General features: G+C 33.6%; 1 long non-coding RNA gene across 1 annotated transcript in view; it reads left to right on the forward strand.

The window, feature by feature from the left end:
* LOC145687736 (uncharacterized) overlaps positions 1–20910 on the forward strand; it is a 562050-nt gene that overhangs the window by 128657 nt on the left and 412483 nt on the right. The window contains exon 2 of the long non-coding RNA XR_014131730.1: positions 13188–13219. This is a non-coding gene — a long non-coding RNA (uncharacterized LOC145687736). The remainder of the gene's footprint in view (positions 1–13187; positions 13220–20910) is intronic.

The raw sequence follows: 20910 nt of genomic DNA on the forward strand, positions 1-20910 counted from the left end.
ACACACGTTAGTACTCTTGAGTACTCGTTAGTACACTTGCACAAGGAATATCTAATATGTTTTCAGTTTTAAGCCATGTGTTGTGCAGCGTTTTGATTGTGACGGAGTTTATGACTCCTCTTATGCGATGTTTTAATTCAGTATGTTGTCAAGATTTGTAGCGTACACTTTATCTTTGACGTTCTTCCAAAAGAAACAAATTAATGGTGTAATCTTTAGTGAAAGTGTATGAACAGAAATTGATCTGCTGCGGTTCGAGAATGTCACATTGAAAAATGTCAGACCTACAGGCAAAAGCATTCCGGAGCACCATCCTGCTGAAAGATTGTTATTGACTATGTGTGTGCTACCTGTGTTAAGTAAAATTCTCCAGTACATTCAAGTAGTAGTTACCAGTAACAATATCATCTTGAAAGAAAAACGGCCTCCATAAGACCACATGAATATTAACCTTTGCATGTTCTAAGAATGCAATTCAGTGGCTCTTTACGTCACAAATCTTATGTGTAGTTCAAATTTCAAGTTTCTAGCTTAAGCAGTTTGGCCTGAGTGTTGATCAATCAATCAGTACTCATTCAGGATTTCTTATTTTACATAATATAGATTCTTGACCCTTAGATATTTGTCACGAAATGCACGAAAGGTCCAATGAAATCTTGTAGTTTCTTGCGCCAGATCATCTTTTCAGATTGCTGAATTATTCATTTCAAAATGTATAAATGCAATTAATGGAGCTGTAACCCCCTCCCTCTCCCACACTGCTAATTATACGAGAACGTAAGCACAGTTAAAACACAAAAATCTTCAGACATATTTTAAGATTTGTTCATTTTTCTTGATTTTCTTTTACGTTTTTTCGCTCTCTGATGTAGCAAGTGTGGTCCACGCCCCTTTCAGTCCTAAACGGAAATCCTTCTAAGGAAGCCAGAACCATCGCGGCAGCGCCTGACGGTAACTCAATATCCTGCTTGCTTCTAAAACTGCTTACAGTTTTTTTTCTGGTTGTAAGATCTTTAACTTGTCTACTCATTGTGAATTTCTGTTATGCTTTTCATTTCACGCTTCGAATAACAAGTTAGGTGACAGCTATTATTATTTTCTCATGTTTTATCTGTAATCTTTTACTCCTACACGAGGCTTATTATTAGCTTTATCTTTCCTCTGAAGTGGGAATGAAAAAAAAAAAACTGTATGAATGAATTTGTGTTCGTAATCTTGATTACTTGTTCCAAGTTTCTATCATGTAGGGTTGCGGAGACTGTGGGAACTTCAAATCATGTTACTACAGTAATTGCTACTACAGTAACAACAAGCAAGATGAATTAACTATTCCAACGGAGAAATCTTCATGGACATTTAAGGCGAAATTTATGTGGTGTCCACGTCTTTTGTCTGTTTCCAGATAATATGAGCGCATTTAGAGGGGTCCGATCCCCTCTCCTAAAATGAAATAAAACTAAGCAAAATTTTGTACTACATACATAGAAGATCCTCGGGATCATAACATGGCAAATTTTGGATGCGTTAAAATATCGAATAATACTTTTGATAAAGTGGAAACTTTCAAATATCTAGGATCAATATTCACGATCTAAACCATATTCACGAAGAACTTAAATGTCGATTAAAAGCAGGGAATTCTTGTTATTAATCAGTTCAAAATCTTTTGTCGTCGCGAATTTTGTCGAGAAATTTCAAGCTTAAAATATATAAAATGATAATCATGCCTGTTGCTCTGTATGGTTGCGAAACATGGATGCTTACTATGTGGGAAGAGCATAGACCGAAAGTATCTGAGAACAAGATCCTGATACGAATATTCGGACCCAAGAGGAACGGGAATGGGGAATGGCGGAAACTTCATAACGAGGAACTACATAATTTATAGGTTTACCAAATATTGTTAAGGTCATCAAGTCTAGGAGATTCAGGTGAGCAGGTCATGTAGCTAGGATAGAAGGAAGTAGGAACTCTTTCAAAGTTTAACTGGAAAACCAATCGGAAAAAGATCATTAGGAAGACCTAGGCGCAGATGGAAGGACAATATTAAGATGCATCTCGCAGAAATAGCAATACGAACTAGAAACGGGATCCAATTGGCTAAGGATAGAAGTCAATGGAGAACTTCTGTAAACGTGGCGTTGAAGCTCCGGGTTCCATAGGCCATAGAGTTGGGTACTTAATTTAAGACGAAATTTATGTATTTTATATGTATTTCGTGCCGCTAGCTAGTTCCGATTTTTTTTAAAATTTGCCCCTTTAAAATATCAATAACTTTCGTGAAAAGAAAAGTGTCATGTTGATAAACGTTGCTGTACTTTTTCCTTATTGCTGACAAAACATTGTTTGGGATTGAAATAGGTTAACGATTGGGGATTAATTCAAAATTCAACCCCAATACTTTCACTTAAATGGCATAATTAACATTTAATACTAATTCGCAATGTTTTTTCTTCAGTTCGCGACTTGTATTATACGAGGAGAAAGATTTGATTTAAATAAAAAAAATCGATTTAAATAAAAAAAATCAACAAAAATGATTTTAAAAAGTCATGATTTTTTCCCACCCTGTTGTGAAACATGGATATTTAGATAAAGCATATACTGCTGTGTTTCCTAAATAATTCTTTGATCCGATTACAATAGGTCCGATAGTTCTCGAGCTATTGAGCTTTCGAATTTATTTTCCGTCCTTTTTCGCCAGCTTATGACTTTCAGGGGACAATTTTCCACATATGTTAATTTTTTATATAAAAAAAGTCTTTTAAAGTCCTCTACCAGATGACTTTATTCGTGGTCGCCATTATTTCAGCACCTGATATATGGTGAGAGAGAGAGAGAGGCTGAGAGACACAGAGAGTCCGGTATGCATAGGGGTTCACCTAGACTGTACCAAATAGGTACCTTAACAACGTGAGAAAGTAGGGACTTTAGGAGAATGGTGCTGACAACATCTCCCATGTGTGCCGAGGACACGAGACACTCTCTTTGATATTTCCCGAATAGGAAACATTCCCTAACATTTGCCTTTACTAAGAAGTACTTAAAAAAAAAACTACTTAAATTGAAAAATCATTGTTGCACCCAAAATTGTAGAGTGCGAATTTAAATGCACAATGCTTAAAACATTTAACTCAGGGGCCCACCCACGCGGGCAGTCCACCGAGTCCGGCCCCAAAAAAACTTTGTCACTTGACATACATTTGTATACTGTCTTAATAAAACTATACTTGTTTAGCAGAGAACTGATCGATGCACCCTAAATATTTGATTATACGCTTCATCAATACTCTTTATTTTATAAGAAAAAGATCTTGTTCTATTTTTTTTTATGATAATATAATTGACAGTACTTAACATTCACTTATCGTGTTTTGGGTGTAGGGGGTAATTCACCTATCTGCTTTAGGTATGCCGCTATTTACAGAACCCGCAAAAAATACTAAAACTAGCCACAGTTGCAAGTAATAAGAAGATAGATGAGTTGTGATAACGGTATCACATGAAAAATCGTATTGTCTGGTTCACTACGTATCTGCTTTTTGAATATTTTTATATGTTTTAAAGATATTACAGAAAAACTCTAAAATTAGCGGTATTTTAATTTCGCTGTAGTGAAGACCCTTAATGTCCAATTATTGTACTCCCAGACTAAGGGAGACGGTAACGATGATAATGAAGAAACTGCGAGGAAACTAGAGAACCCCAAAAAATCTACGCACAAACTGTTTGTCCGCCATGAAGTCCATTTGATGAGAGCTGAAATCGAGCCGCAGATCCATCCCATATACCAAAAGTGATTGCTCTTCCACTAAGCCACCCTGGTTCCCACACTATTTTATTGGGTTAGAACTTTGCCATTACTTTTTTGCTTTTTTTTTTTTTTTGTACCTAACAAACGTTAAATAGTTTGATTTCCTTTCAAAATGAATTTCAAGATATTAAGTCACTGGAAAATTTGCTTATTATTATTATTATTATTATTATTATTATTATTATTATTATTATTATTATTATTATTATTATTATTATTATTATTACGTCTCTCTGCTGAAAGGGATGCTAAACTTCAACCCAATGTTGGTTATTGGACACGGCCTTCGTGAGGCTTCAGCCTCATGGCATGGCTCGTACTTGTGGTAAAAGGCCTCTGCGCGTAACAGGTCAAACATCTTGTCATTCATCAAATGTACAAAACATAAATGTAATACATGAAGGATTATGTCTATGGGCAAATATGTGAATCATAGGTTGTAATTCGTTGATGAAAGAAACCGACAATTGCCAGAAACTATCAACAATTCAGTGGTTTTGGATAAATTCAGGTATTTGTGTTTGAATGATATATTTGAAAAGTTGGATTAATTCAAGTTTTTATGTGGCCAATACTTTTGAGAGTATCGTATTTTAAATATGAAACACATTTTTTATACTGTGTCGTTGTATTTTAAGCTATTGGTTTTCTTTTCGTGTTGTTCCATTTTGGAAGAATATTGTATTAGTATTGTGCTTATTGTATTTTTTAAAGTGTGAGTTCCTTCATACGCCTTTGTTTTGAAAGCGAAGTGATTTTCCAGCATGCGTGAGAATGAGAGCAGCTACAGTTATTCACCAGATTCTCCAGCTATTATAAAATCTGGTAACATGCGAATTTCGTGTATTCTTGATTCGTGAATAAGTTTTTTTTTTTCTTAACACCTTGTGACATGTAATTTGTGTACCATTTATGACAGAACCAATCTTTATTACAGTGGCTAGTTTCCATTGTTCTTACACGTAACACCGTTCTGCAAGTACAAGAAAAATGACTATATGCTAAAGTATGCTTATTTTTGTTATACGAATTATAGTTTTTCGTGATAACAATTAACACTGTTTAGGGCATATTTGTTCTAATTATTTTTTTTTAATCTCATTTAGTGAGGTATATATATTAGAGACGCAAGGATACCTGTTGAAAAACAGTAGATAATGGTAAATATAACTTGATAAATAAGCCTATTCATAAATATTACAATTTACTATGCTGTCCTTTTGAATATAATACACTTGAATACTGCACAGGGTTGGGAGAGAGAAAACAACTCGTTGTGTAGAAGCACACACACACAGACACACACACACACACACACACACACACATATATATATATATATATATATATATATATATATATATATATATATATATATCCAAATGCGAACCCTATATTATTCGTAGCAATCTACTTACGTTTGAAGATGCACTTCATTAAAAAAAATTATGAATGAGTAAAAATGATATGGCACAGTCGAGTTTAGAAAACGGCGGGAGCTCATGTGTTTCGGATTCCATGTTAATCAGTAGGTCCCGTCTCATATAGCCTTGCTGCTGAAAGTGACATTACACTCAAAATCAGCTCCACTTCAGTTTAGAAACAAAAAAGATCAAAAAGAGCGGGACACTCATATTTGTTTCCGAAAAATCACGTGTAGGTAGGTGACTTGTTTTCATACACATAGACTCGAAAGAAAAAAAATCATTGCAAAAAAGAACATCCGCCTGTACTTGCTGCAGTCTCGATAAGGATATACATATAGTTTTCGAAAAAGCGATAAGAATTTTTCCGTTAATATGGCTGTATATTTCAACCCTATTAAGTACAGATTACGATGGTTGAATTTTGAGTCGTAACATTTTTGTTTATTTATTTATGAGGTTCACATGAGTGTGAAACGATTATGTTCTGAGAGATTATTTTCGCACCAAAGTTAGAAACTGTTCGAGAGGGATGTTTCAAACAGTTAATCACAATTGAAGTTTCTTCCGAATTACCAAACGCATTGTTGCATGACAACATCCATACACTTGTTAAAGCATTAGAGTGTCTTTTTTGGCGTTATGCTATGCATATCTTAACTCTAGGAACGCTGTCTCGCAAAACCAGATCCGTAGATAGTAGCAAATTCGATTGTATGTATTGGCCATTTTACAGGAGCAGGAAAATTAACAACGATACTGACATCCTGAGATCTCATAGAATATAATTGCTAAAAACAAGTGATGAATATTGTCAAAAAGTATTAAACAGAATTGCGTTTCTGATGATATTTTTGGCGATAATTATACATATCTTATTCTGACAAAACTGTGAAACTTGCTGGATTTTTTTTAATGTTTAGCTATAATTGACATTCTTAAATTGTTTTGTTGTTTTTATTGTGCACAACTTGACGGTTAGTTCTATTTCTGAAGAAAGTCTTTTTTTTTTTTTTTTAATCGTTTGAATGTCCAACTTTGGAATGAATTAGAAATGAAACTTTTTGGTGTATAAAAGTTAGTCGACACATTGACTTTTGAATGCATTTAAATCCTTAAAGAATGCTGATAAAAGACTATTGTATCGCCGTATGCTCATTCTCAAAATAAAATAAAAGAAATACCTTTTCGCTTGATCCATTTGTTTATTTGTGAGTTGCGTTACAAGTTGTTACGTTCCAGGACTTCTTTGTATAAGTGAAATTAATACTAGGTTTAGTATTAAGAACGATTAATTTTGTCAAATGAACTCATAACGAGGATTAGTACATACAAGTTTTTATTTCATGCAGGAAAAACTAAATAATAGGATTTGTTATGTTCTTCTCTGCTTTAAAATAGTATTTGTTCATGACATATAATATGTGAAAAGAAAATAGCTACTATGTTTCTTTGGAAAACTATAGATTCAAATCAAATTCTAAGCTTCTTTTTCTCTGATACTAGATGACAAACTTGTATCTCTTTCGAAATCAAGACGTTTACTATTATTATTATTATTATTATTATTATTATTATTATTATTATTATTATTATTATTATTATTATTATTATTATTTGACTACAGTTCTATCAACGTAATTCTCTTAGCGAGTCTTACAAACTATTTTAAAAGCAGTGACTTTATAATATATATGAAGATGAGTCCTTCTGGATTTGTTGAAACACAATGTGTAGATAAAAGTGGTAACAATAGCTCAGAGATAAGTCGATTTTAAATTTCCAACAATTTACTTTTATAATAGGTAAACTATTAGACTCAAAGAGAGCAAGCATGCCGAGTGAAATTAACTAACGCTCTCACAGTTCACTGATTAGCTAACACACAAACGTTCCTTTCAGTAACACACAGTGATACTATTGTATAGAATCCTAGTGTATCGGAATAGTCTTCGTGTTAAACGATCTTATAAATTATTTCAGAAGAAAAAAATATTCCTTATAAAATTTTCATCACCTCTGGTAATGAATGAGCTAAGCATGAAGTAGTTGAGGCAATCCTTCCGGTATAATTTATTTTCGGTGATTTCTAAAGAAACGTGATAAATTTTCAATGAGAATCAGCGACGTAAACAAAGGGGGAGGAGTTCTAAAACCCCTTGAACAAGATATTATGCAAACAAAGGAATTTACTATATATATATATATATATATATATATATATATATATATATATATATATATATAGATAGATAGATAGATAGATAGATAGATAGATAGATAGATAGATAGATAGATAGATATAGATAGATAGATATATAGATATATATGGAAACATCTAAAATTATGCGAAATTGGGTAACATGATCCTCATTCTATACAAACTTTCGTGTACGCCATTTATGCTTATATTTACCATTAATTTATAAATATCTACGTTATAATGAACGAGAATGAAAGAGAATTGCATTTGCGTGGAGAATTGTGTATGTAGATTTTCGAAACATGAAACTTCAACTACTAACAGATCAGAGGAAAGAGATGTATAGTAGATTACAAACTAAACGAACTTTTCTTATCAGCAGCAAAATTGTGAAAAGGGTCATTCGCGGACTATCAATTAGTCAAATAATGCCAACGTTACGAAGATTTATCCACCTGCTACTATAACGGGTAGGCATAAGAAGATGGACCTTTTTTTTGCCTTGAATATTGTCTCCATAGGTCTTGTCGCTCAAAAGAAAAGTTGGTTTTGTTTGCGAACTAACTACAAGAAACGTGTTGCATGAAATTAAATGTGAATTACATACCGCCTTACACAAAGGATGTTCAAAAAGTTTTGCACAGTGGTCTCTATTTTTTTTTTATTTGTTGCAGGAGGAGAATGAATTTTTTTGTGAACATACTTGGAATATTTAACTATAAGTTGGTATATAAAAGTATTTTCTTTTATTTACTGATGAGCCATAATTTACCGTGAAGTAGATGTCAGGTTGCGACAGCGGCCAATGATGGAGTTCATCTTCAAGACCGGCGATGACTCTGCCACATCGATTCACACGAAGTTGCTCCCTGTTTATGGGGGGACACATTGAATCGCAGCAGTATCCAACGGTGGTTGCAGAGGTTTAAAGAAGGTGCTTTCTCTCTACTGGACAATCCACGATGTGGTAGACCATCGACGGTAGTGAGTGATGTGAATAAGGAGACCATTAATCAAATCATCCAAAATGGCAGATGTGTGACGACACGACAGCTTGCTAAAATGACTGGTTTGTCATTGGGTAGTGTGGTATCAGTGGTACAGTCACTAGGGTACAGAAAAATCTGTGCATGTTGGGTGTCTAGATTATTGACAAGAGAAATGAAAAAGATGAAGAAGGATGCGTGCGAGGGTCTCATGATGGCCTTTACTGAAGAGTGGAAACAGTGTTTTGTCGGCGTCATTACCCAGGATGAAACATGGTTGTTTTTGTCCGAACCTGAGAGCAAAACACGTCTGAAGGCACACCTGCGTGGTAAAACATTGGTAGTGAGAAAGACCTTATTTCCTGTGTCAAGCGATAGTGTAAAATTCAATCCCCAGAATTTTAACAAAGTGCAGTTACATCATGGAAAGAACGTTGGACTAGACGCGTCACCGCTGATGGAGGCTACATTGAGTAGGCTCAGTGTATAGCTAAAAGTTCCAAGTATGTTCACAAAAAAAAAAAAAAAATCATTCTCCTCCTGCAACAAATAAAAAATAGAGCACTGTGCAAAACTTTTTTGAACACCCTTTGTACTTTCCTTACTTAGCAGTCATTCTATTTGAAACTGTAAATGCAATTTTCGGTACATTGCACTATCGGAATCACCGGAAGTGACTAATTATTTGACTCGTCCATTGTGAATTTGTACAATTAGAATACAGACTAAGGCAATTTTATACTTGCTGTGTCGAACTATATAAAATCTAGACAATATTTTTAGTTAGAGGTGCTAAGAATTACAATAGTATCGTATCGATTAAGAAAATAAAGAATTGTCCTCTCTTACGTCTATATATGAAAGAAGAAATCCTGAGTGAGTATCTGACTTACTGATCAAGGCCCAGGCTAAATCCTTAAGCTAGAAATTTGAAATATTGACAGTGCATATGATATGTGACGTAAGGTACCACTAAGAAAGAATTTTCTTTAAATTCGGCGGGATAGGAGGGGAAATAGGGGCTCAATTATTATATTATAATGTCAATATTTCGAATTTCTGAAGATTAGAGACATGAAGTTTGGTATCTAGACTTTTCATTTTAGGTTGAAGTCAAAAGAGATCTTTTACAAACGCGGCATTGAACCTTCGGGTTCTATAGGCCATAGAGTTAGACTTCTCACTGAAAATGATAAGACATGTGCTTCAGCGTATTTTATGTTTGACTTAGAAGGAAAGAAAATGTGGTAAACAGGAAAAAAGAATGGACAGGAAAAAAGAGTGGGATTATTGTTACAGTTAATATAATAAGATGGCCATATTGCTGAATCCGTTAACGTTAGCGAAATAAAATTTGGTATTTGGACTTGTATTTAAAAGTAGCTGAAATACCCATTCTTCGCATGAGGGCTGTATTTGGAAGTCAATGCTTGTGAGAGTATCACCATTCATCTCAGCGATCGCGAAAACTATTGATTTGACATTAATATCTGTCACTTTGGATTAATTTTAAATGTGTCGGTTCCCCCCGCTCGGTGACCCGCGGCCCGCAGCCGAATGGGGTGAATGCGATTGGAGATTCACCATTGATCACAGCGATCGCGGAAAGTATGAATTATACACTAATATCAGATATTTTCCACAACTTTTACTTGTCCTGCTAAACGCCCCCCTTGTTACCCCCTCTTTCTAATTTTGTAAAGAACGCTTCGTCCTAGTCTGGGGCCTGGACTGAGGTATCCGTGATCAACATTTGGTAATTTTCGGTTTTCTCGTCTGATCCCCAGGCCGCAAATAGACAGACACACAGACACACTCACAGACAAACAAACTTTATTTTATTTATATTAGATTAGATTAGATAATTAAATACGCATTTGAGTACTTTTTCATATTTTTCCTAGCAAAGAAGAAAAGATGTGAGAAGAAAGACGGATGGGGCTTGTAATTGTTATAAGATATGTATATCTCGAAATCGCTTGGCATTAGAGGCACTAAATTTAGTATTTAGACCCTTCAGTTAAAATAATTAAATATGTGCTTTTTTTTTATCCTAGAAGAGACGGAGTGATAAGAAAACATGGTGGAGATTTCAGTTATTACAATAGGTCCATATCGTGAAATCCCTTAAGTTTAGAGACATGAAATTTGGTGTTTGGATTTTTCATTTAAAATAATTATAGGTTTATACCTGTTTCGGTGTTTTTTAGAAAGAAAGAAAAAAAAATGGTCCACTAAGATGCCCATACAAAATTAAATTTCGTGCAAGAATACAACTTCAATCGAATTCCATATGAAAGACACAGAAGAAGGAATGCAAAATAGTGTCCACAGCATTTGCTAGTTTATCATATATAAACATGGAGGTATTTTGTTTCAACAAAGTTGTTGCTTGTCATTTATTAAAACTAGTTGGTCCGCCCTAGCCCTTGGCTCGTTGTACACTATTGGCTAATGGTGTGTTTAATTAAAAGTTCTAGCTGTTTACACTTAATATATTTATTTATTTATTTACTAATTTGCCCTCCAACCGACCCTTTTTTTGATGTGCAATTTCATTCCCATCCGACGTAACGCCGTAGAAGGTAACGCTTTCTCTAAGGTCATGACGACTCATTTATTGGTAGTTCCATTGGGAGATGGGTATCAGAATTTATTTATTTATTGATATATATATATATATATATATATATATATATATATATATATATATATATATATATATATATATATATATGGGTAGGCATACAGAAGGAGATGACCTGAGCATGATATGTAATTTATATGATGGAGTACAGTGACAGAACACAAGGATACATTATGTTAGTTGCGACGATGATTGGGCAACTGCCCCAAACTCCATACTGTATTTGTATAATTATCCAAAGATTTGGTTATAGAGGGAAGTGATAGCACAGGTAGCATATGCATATACATAAATACACACACACACACAGATATATATATATATATATATATATATATATATATATATATATATATATTCAGGGTGGTCCAAAAGTAGGTATACACTATAGTTTACCAAAATAATAAGTTTATTTGCTTCGGTCTGTTCCAAGCTTAAGGTGTACGTGAAAAAATTAAGAACAAATAATAAATAAATTAAGCCAATATCTGCATGGACAACAATAAGTAAATGACATAAAATACCGATAACATAAAAGTCCGATTAATACGGGAATGTATACCTACTTTTGGGCCACCCTATATATATTGGGTGGCAATCAGGGACGGCCATTTGCCTCCACTTTTTGAAGTGACCCCTTAATGTATATAGTTTCATTATATAGTTTGAAAATGAATAGTTTTTGTATGTATTACTGGTATATAGAAAAAAATGGTGCCATATACATTTGCCGTTGTGTGAGTACGTATTGGTCATTTGTCTTCCCGTGGATTTAAGAAAGCTACAGGAATCGCTTTTTAATTGCAATTCAAGCAATTAATATTGCAATTGCGTATTTCTTGAAATTTCGTAGCATATACTTGTAGTATTTACTGTCTTTTATTATCTAAGAGTAATAACATACATTTAATAGCATCTGTGGAATTAAAAATATAAGTTGTTCATTAGTCCCCAGTTCCAATATAATTTTTGTAAAACAAGTCTCATTAGTCATTACTATGATTAATATTATAATTTCTATTTATTTGTTTTCCTAATTTGTTATTAAATAATCTGATCACACAAATTTCTAGACAGAATTTTAAGATCTTCATGAACAAAGAATCAAATTTCTTCTTACACTTTCGTTGTTTAAGGATATAAAGGGCTAGTGCCTAGTTGAGTTAGTCTTGTCAATTTACTTAATAACATATGAAATTCAATATAGGGTATTTTAACTGAAAAATATAGTATCTTATTAGTTTACAACCTTTCGTCAAACAAAGTGTTAGTAACAACTAGGAAAAATAACACTGATATACAAATATTCAGATAGTGTCTGCCCTCCTCCCACACACACTTTTAACGTCCAATCACCGCCACTGGTGGGAAGTTATTTTGAGGATTTGTGTGGCGAACAGACTGAAACGTTTGCTGTTTATTATTAGAAGAAATGTGTACAAATGATTTGTATATGACACCGTAGATCATTCTTTCCTTAGAGGGATAAAGAACACACCTTCGGATGCATTAATTCAAGTGGAAATTCAACATTCTCTCACTGTAAATGAAGAAAAGATGTAAACACCAAGTATTGTACCTGGATTCTTTCACTATTGTCGTTGTTACAGAATCACGTGGATGTCCTATTTCATTCGTTGCTTTATTGTAGTTGTAAACATATTGTTGCTTTCTTCTGCATAAAATTTAATTCAAAGATATTAACAATTCACTATAGTTTATTTGTTCTCTCCTTTAAGCTACTTTGTGTATAACACTGCTCAAAATAATATAATTATATTTTTTATTGATTTGTTCTCGAATGCATTTCCTTAATGTTGTTTTGGTACTGACTATCATCTATATGAAGTTTGATAAATGGCTATTAAGGAAACACATTTAGAATAGCTTAAAAATGTCAAACTTGTTTGTGCAGACATAATTTATGTTTCAACACGCTGTAAAATGTTCCTAACTATAACAGTCAGGAATGAAGTTATAAACTTCTCTATTTGCTTGTATCTTAAACTATATTATTAGTAAACGTATTGCAAATCCCTGCACTGATGTTATACCACTTTGAGTTTCATGTAAATATGTTCAGCATTCATTTTATTTTATTTTTTCATTTCAGGTTCTCAAAGCGCAGAAGTTCCTTCTCGATATGTAAGTACTGAATATATATGATACAGGAACCAGCTTATTCTGAATTTGTGATTGAACAAAAATATAATCCAGCATTTTTCTCCTTTAACACGCATATGTATTAATAATTAAAATAAGGCGACTGCAATTAGCTGTCAGAAAATATTGCACGAAAACTTTTCCAAATATGCATTTCTCCTTCAAATTACTGCTTAATTTGAGATGTCATTACTTATGTGTATGATTATAAATACTATATATTTTATTTTAAATGAAAAAAATATGACCTGGCTGCACCTCCACAATAAGAATCAAAATACTATGAGGCCGCACTAGAGTTGTTTTAATAAATATATTGGCACATAATCAATTGGCTTTAACTCCCTTTATCTTCACTGATAATCACAGAAAATAAGATGAATCAACATTCTTTTCTTTCCCAGGCTGAAATTCTTATTGTAATAGTATGTATAGATGTAATAGTATGTATATTCATTCATCATATTACTCACATTGTGTTTGCTTTAATGAATACCTATTAATTTTCTTTGCCATATTTTATGCTATACGTATTGTCTGCGTACTTTATTGAGCCAGTAGGAGGTACCATTAAAGTTTCCACAGTATTATATGATAATTCCAACTACTTCTAGTATCACATTCTCTCTGTATCAAAAAAAAAGTCGTATTTAAAATAGTCTACTTCTTCGTAATTTTTCATGTTGTAAACTACATTGGTTTCATACAATAACATAAATGTAATTTGGTGGACCAGCAGAGAAAGCCATCACCTGTTGCTGAAAAGTTTCTGTGGGCCAGCAGATTAGGTTGAGAAAGTGCATTCTATACGTTGGGCTTCAAGCTGGAGTAAGCATAACGTTTTAGATTCGTATTACTATCTTTTATTTTGTCCTTCATACAATACGAAATCAGTAGAAAAAAGTTAAATATTTCTAATCGTCAATAATTTATAATACACTCCAATAGAAGTTTTGAACACTTCTATGTATTCAATTTTACCGAACTCGTTTTTTTTTTTTTTTTTCAGTATGACAGGCTTTTCACAATTCCTCTTACGTTTGGGAGGAGTTTCTTCGAAAACAAAGGCTGACAAGGGAACATCTTGTATTGATAGTAGCGTTGCCAAATCAAACAATGTGCAGTCGATAGAGGAGTGAAAAAAAAGTGAGAAATCCAAAGTTTTATAAGGCGACACGCAGAAACACAGGAGATACAGAGGAAAGAAGGATCTGGAATCATGTGAAGATAGCAGTGCAAAAGATACACTGACACAGAAAGAACTTCAAAATGGTTAAAGTAATCAAAATTATATTTACACAACAGTATAGTAAACAAACATTGTACCCACAGATATGCGCAATAACATCATATGTAATGCAGTGTTCCCAACTGAGCACAAAAGGAAGTTTTGTTAAATGGCACGGAACACAAGTTATAACATCTAGAAAATCTAATTAGGGGTAGAACCATACCTGTGAAGTCATGATGTACAGTGTTGCCAACGTTTGAAGATAGGCCTGTATGAATTCCTATATGAATATCAGATGTAGAAGAGAACATACAGTACACGATTCTAACTAGTTAAAACCAACATATGAGACCACAAACAATAATATAATCACTGAAGCTCGAAAATAAGAGACGAAGCACAGTGTCAAAGCAGGTTTCCCCAAGTTAAAAATCAGAATAGTATCAAACACAACACACAAAACTGAAATGATTCATGCTCTTGGATTGATAATTGATTAGCAGGCTCACGTTCCTGATGCACGCAATATTGTATCACCTCACACATTATTGGTAGTCATTTTTTCAGTGTTGCTGTTGATAAAGCGCTCCTCAGTGTATTGGTAATGTACGTACTCTTCTACATCCACAATTCATGTAGGAATTCATATAGGCCTGTCTTCAAATGTTGGCAACACGGTACATCATGACTCCACAGGTATGGTTCTAATCATAATTAGATTTTATACATGCTATAATTTGTGTTCCGTGCCATTTAACAAAACTTCATTTTGTGCTCAGTTGGCAACACTGCATTACATATGATGTTATTGAGCATGTCTGTGGGTACAATGTTTGCTTACTATACTGTTGTGTAAATACAATTTTGATTACTTTAATCATTTCGAAGTTATTTTTGTGTCAGTGTATCTTTAGCATTGATATCTTCACATGATTCTAGATTCTTCTTTCCTCTGTATCTCCTGTGTTTTTGGGTGTCGGTCAGTAAAGCGTTGGATTTCTCACTTTTCTTCACTCCTCTATCGATTACACATTGCTTGACTGGGCAATGCTACCACCAGTATAAGATGTTCCCTTGTGAGAAGTCTAAATAAATGAAATTCAAAATCGTCCTTGTGTCTTGGCTTACCTATATCGGAATGTCTAAACTTTGATACGACATAGCACAAACACCGTTGCATTTACAGGTCACGATATGAAACAATTAGAAGTGTCACGTATATACTGCGGGAAGAAGTTTCGTAAGAATATTGAAATTAACTGTATTGTATGGAATTATACTGCCAACGAGCAATTCATCTATAATAATCCTCTGTGGGATTAAACTAGGGGGGCACATCTTGGATCAACTAAACGGATCACCACCAACCAACTTGATTCCTAACATTTGACCTTTTATATTTTAGGCAAGATTGATTATGATCCTGAGTTTATTATTATTATTATTATTATTATTATTATTATTATTATTATTATTATTATTATTATTATTAGTATTATTATTATTATTATTATTATTATTACTATTATTCTCTCCCGGACATACAGTCATACACAAACAGAGTAAATAGCTATAAAGTAGTTCTTTGGTAAACCAAACTCTTTAAAACTTTAGACAAAGTCATTTGTAAACTACTTAGTAGTATCTAATTCGATACTACGCCTGGACTTTTTCGTTTTGAGGCCTCTTTTGTAGGGAAATAATTCTGAGATTCTCATGTTATTCTGGAAATTTTCTTTCGCAGTATCCTCAAGGTATAAGAGTCTTTTTATGCTTGTGGTTGCGCTTGCTCAACCGCCGTATTTTCTAACTATACTGAAATAGATGAGTCCATTTTATCCACGGCAGAGCGGCTCTTCAATCACCGCAGTCTGAAGATCCAACCCGTGGAGTTAGGCGGTTTATAATTACATTATATCATGGAACATTTTACTCACATCAGTTCTGTCCGCGGACCACTCGCAGTGCTGCCAACTAATGTGGTTTGTAGCCAAATGTTCAGTTGCTTGTTGTTATGCGAACATGACGAATAGAAACATGAGTGACTTCTGTACAAAATATCACAAAAATCCACTGAGTAAGTCAGTAATACTGTATTTAAGATACTGCTTCCCCACTATTACCAGTACCGTCCACAAGCATAACCAAAAGTGAAAAGGGCGCTGGCGGATCCCGAAGATTGAGGAACTGCTACCGCAACCACCAGGATAAAATGATCCTAAAACTGAGTATTGTGGGTTACTTCACGTAAGACGTTTTTTTTTAAATTTTATTTTTATTTATTTATTTATTTATTTTTTCACTTCACATCCTGTTGATCGTAAACCTTTAGTGGTATATGGTTTACACTAGGAACGAGCAAACAGGTTATATATTTTTTTTAAAAAAAAACGGTTTCTGCAAAAATGGGAAAACCGGCATTTCGGGTTTCCTCGAAACTGGTTTCGGTGTTTTACCGAACCAGCTTCGATTTTCTTCGAATACAAGTTCGGCGATTCACCGAGACAGTTTCCAATAGTTGCGGGTTCTTACTCAACCACGTTTTTTTGCCGAAGACGGTATCCTTTCTTTATCGTGTATATTCATTTCCAAACAAGCTGAGGAAGAAGCAGAAAGTTTATTATAAAACCGAAACGGTTTCACAATCAAATCCAACTTTCGACAGAAACCCGGGACCGACTTTTAATAGAAAAACGAACTGACTTTGAAAATACGGAACTGATTTTCGATAGAAAACAGATCCAGTTTTGCCAAAAAAAAATCAAAGTTTCCAAAAGTCAGTATCGTTTCTTCTAAAAACAGGAAAAAAAAAACGTTTCTGTTTCTGTCAACCACTAGTTTCCGCATATTACGAGGCCCATAACATAAAGAATTTCGATCCCAAATTTTCTTGTTATAAACGAGTCAGTTTGGTTTTATTTTTCGAAGTTATGTCAGCAATTGTGAAACAGCGGCATGAATAATTACGTAAGTTAGACAGTTGGTCATTTTTATTCTTATGCGGGCGATACATGGTGTCTCAGTTGGTAGAACTTAATCCCTGGTTCAATTATTGGCTAATATTAATTTTTGTTTGACAATGTTGTGTCCGTTGGCAGTTTCGGATATCACATTTTTTTTTAAGTTTCCTATTTAGGTTTTTCATTATTCATCTTCATGTCCATTGAGTTAAGATATTGTTTTTTTTTTAACTCAGTGATTGTAAGTTAGTGAAGTTTCCATAGCAGTAATCAGCTTGAGCTATCACTTCTATGTTTACTTCATCCCTATCAGTAATCAGCTTGAGCTATCATTTCTATTTTTTTTTTTTGGATATTCCGTATCAGTAATCAGCTTGAGTTATCACCTCTATTTTTACTTCTTCCGTATCAGTAATCAGCTTCAGCTATCACTTCTATGTTTACTTCTTCCGTATCAGTAATTAGCTTTTGCTATCATTTCTGTTTTCCTTCTTCTGTATCAATAATCAGCTTGAGCTATCACTTAAATTTTACTTCTTCCGTATCAGTAATCAGCTTGAGCCATTACTTCTATTTTTACTTCTTCCGTGTCAGTAATCAGCTTGAGCTGTCATTTCTACTTTTTACTTATTCCGTTTAATTAATCAGCTTGAGTTATCTTTTCCATTTTTACTTCTTCCGTATCAGTAATCAGCTTGAACTATGATTTGTGTTTTTACTTCCGAACGACAAAAGGAGAGAAGGAAGTATGGCAATCGTGGAGAAAATTAAATTAGAAATTCCAACAGATTTACATGTTTCATAGCCTAGAGATAATAAAAAAAGTTATTTTTTTTTTTTTGTCATCTGCTCGTCTGTTTGTTCTTCCGCTCTTCCTGAAGTACACTTGTCTAGAAGCTATACCATTCAACGTATAGAGACGAAATTTTTAACTTGAGGTTTTTATGTGATTCTCTAGAGGATTTTTTTTTTCGAATTTTCTTTCTACCTCTGAAAATAAGGGTAGTTTACTGAAAGGCGAAAATCAAAATTAGCGATTTTGTGAAACCTACTGAAGATTTTGTTCATATTTCGTAAATTCATTTTTCAATAACAACTCAATATAGTGGTATGAATCATTTCTGTAGGAACAATCGAGAAATGGTACGTAGCTTACTTTAAGGGGTAATTTTTTCGGACGATTTTCTCATAAGTGACTCGGCGATTTTGTTTATATTTGACAATTAAATGTTTCATTAATGACTTGATAATGCATCATAACTCATTTGTGAAAATATACGTTTACTCTTAAGGATGATTTTTTTTTTCAGACGGTTCTCTCAAAAAGCGACTCAAATGATATTGTGTATATTTCATAAATAAATATTTCATTAATAATCTGACATTATGGCTTAATTCATTTGTCCTGGAAAAAATGTGTGAGGAGTAGATTATTCTTAGGAACGATTTTTTTTTTTTGGTTGCTTTTCTCAATAATAGCTCAAGCAATTTGGTTAATATTGCATAAATAAATATTTCATTAATATTCCTATAATGGTGCATAAGTAATTTTCATGAGAATTTCCAGAAGGGGTAGTTCACTTTTAAGGTGTGCTTTTCTGACAATTATGTGAAATACGACTTCTGCGATTTTGTTATTTTACATAGAAACATTAATAACCCTATCACATGCCATGGGTCATCGTCTTATGGAAGAATCTACAAGAGGTAGTTTACTTTTGGAGGGTGAGTTTTCTGCCGGTGAAAATTTTCCAAAAACGTGTTCGTATTCCCCAAGAAAATGCACAATTAATAACTGCAGCGCAATATGATTTTTTTAACTTCCCAGGGTTTTACGTTATTACACCAAGTTTATTCTTAACCATTCTCTTGTTATTTCCTAACGAAAAAAGGAAGGAAAGAAAAAAAAAGAAAAGAATGATTTTAAAAAACTAATTGGTATTTACAGCAATGAGTGAAGAAAGTATATACAACCTGTTAAGCATCTAAATTAGGTTAAACGTTAAGTAAATACACCGTATGTTTTAATAAAGATTTGGCCCAATGAAATTTTTTCACATAATTGGAAAACTCATTACCAGTTAACTACTTAAATTTGTAAAACCTATCGGCAAATGAATTTCTTGATACAAATATTGCATTTTATTACGATGGATAACATTCTTCCTTCATAATTTAACAGTCTTGAGTTCGAATCCTGATATTGACCACCATGACTAATCTGGTTTCTAGATCTTTCCCGTTCCACCTGACGAACAATAACGATACCTTCACTACTTCTTGGACACCTTCTTTGTAAACTTCCTTTTCAATGTATGTGTCATGTTTTCAGTGTATAATGGTTTAAATATCACTTTAGAAATTCACCTAATAAGTGTTAAATATAGTGCAATTTTAATTCTATTATTACTTCTTGAATATTGTGTCTTAAATTATGCAAAAATGTTAAGTGGAATATTCAATAAATTCCTTTACTTTCTTTTTGGGACTAGTTCTGCAAATAATGAAAAACAAAATAAAAAAGAGCAGACAGGTGCAACTTCGGCTGGTTTGCTCTCCATGGGCAAAGAATTGAGGGTCAAGGTCTCGTATAGAACCTGTCTACGTGACCTGCATTCAGGTCTGGTGCACGTTTTCCTCGCACGCACTATTAACATGGAAATACACATTTAGAGCTGCATAAAAAGAAAACAAAATCTCCAACATAAAGCCGAAGAACGCTGGAAGCAGCTGTGTGTAGTAGTCTAAAACCTAAAGACGTCGTGATGCATGTTGAGGGAGTAAAAATGATATCTTCTGCTTCCAGTGAATCAGATGGACTTAGCAGATAGTGCTGACGTCATGTATGACGTGACGCCCCTCAGATACGTTTCTCTTAAAGAAGCTCTATTAAAAATATGACAGTGATGTAGTATGTCCTAAAATAAATCTTAATATTTCTGACGACCGAAAAGATGGCGATTCAGGAATCTACATTTCAAATGCAAGGAAGTATATTCTAACCCAAAGGCGGAAAGAAAGGAGGAGGGGAGTGACATTGATCGATAAGAAATCTCGAACGTAAAGAGAATACTACTTCCACTATCAAGGAGCGTTTTTGTTTTGGGAAACAAAGAATAATTTTTCAAATCCATTGGGTATTACTTTCGATACGTCTAGTCTACTAGCAAAGAAGGATGTATTACTTAAGTGGGACGACGAAAAACTCTTTATGAATGTGGAAAAAACAGAAAGTGAGGGAAAACTTTGCTGAACTGAGGTCACTGACCATCTGGTAAATTCATGTGACCAGTAGTGGAAGTTGTAGAAGGATTTCTTAATAAACTAGAAAGCATGTCGTGTTTGTGTTTCCAAGAAATGTATAATTATTCGATTATGATATTATGAATAACTACACCCCTTATAAAGTACATAAGTGTTGAACCACTCATTAATGTTCGGTTGAGAATCTCTTAACATTTTTTTTTTTGCTTAAATATTTT

Source organism: Thermobia domestica, chromosome 6 (genome assembly GCF_964235325.1).
Source record: "Thermobia domestica chromosome 6, izTheDome1.hap1.1, whole genome shotgun sequence".
In the NCBI taxonomy this organism is placed as follows: Eukaryota; Metazoa; Arthropoda; class Insecta; order Zygentoma; family Lepismatidae; genus Thermobia; species Thermobia domestica.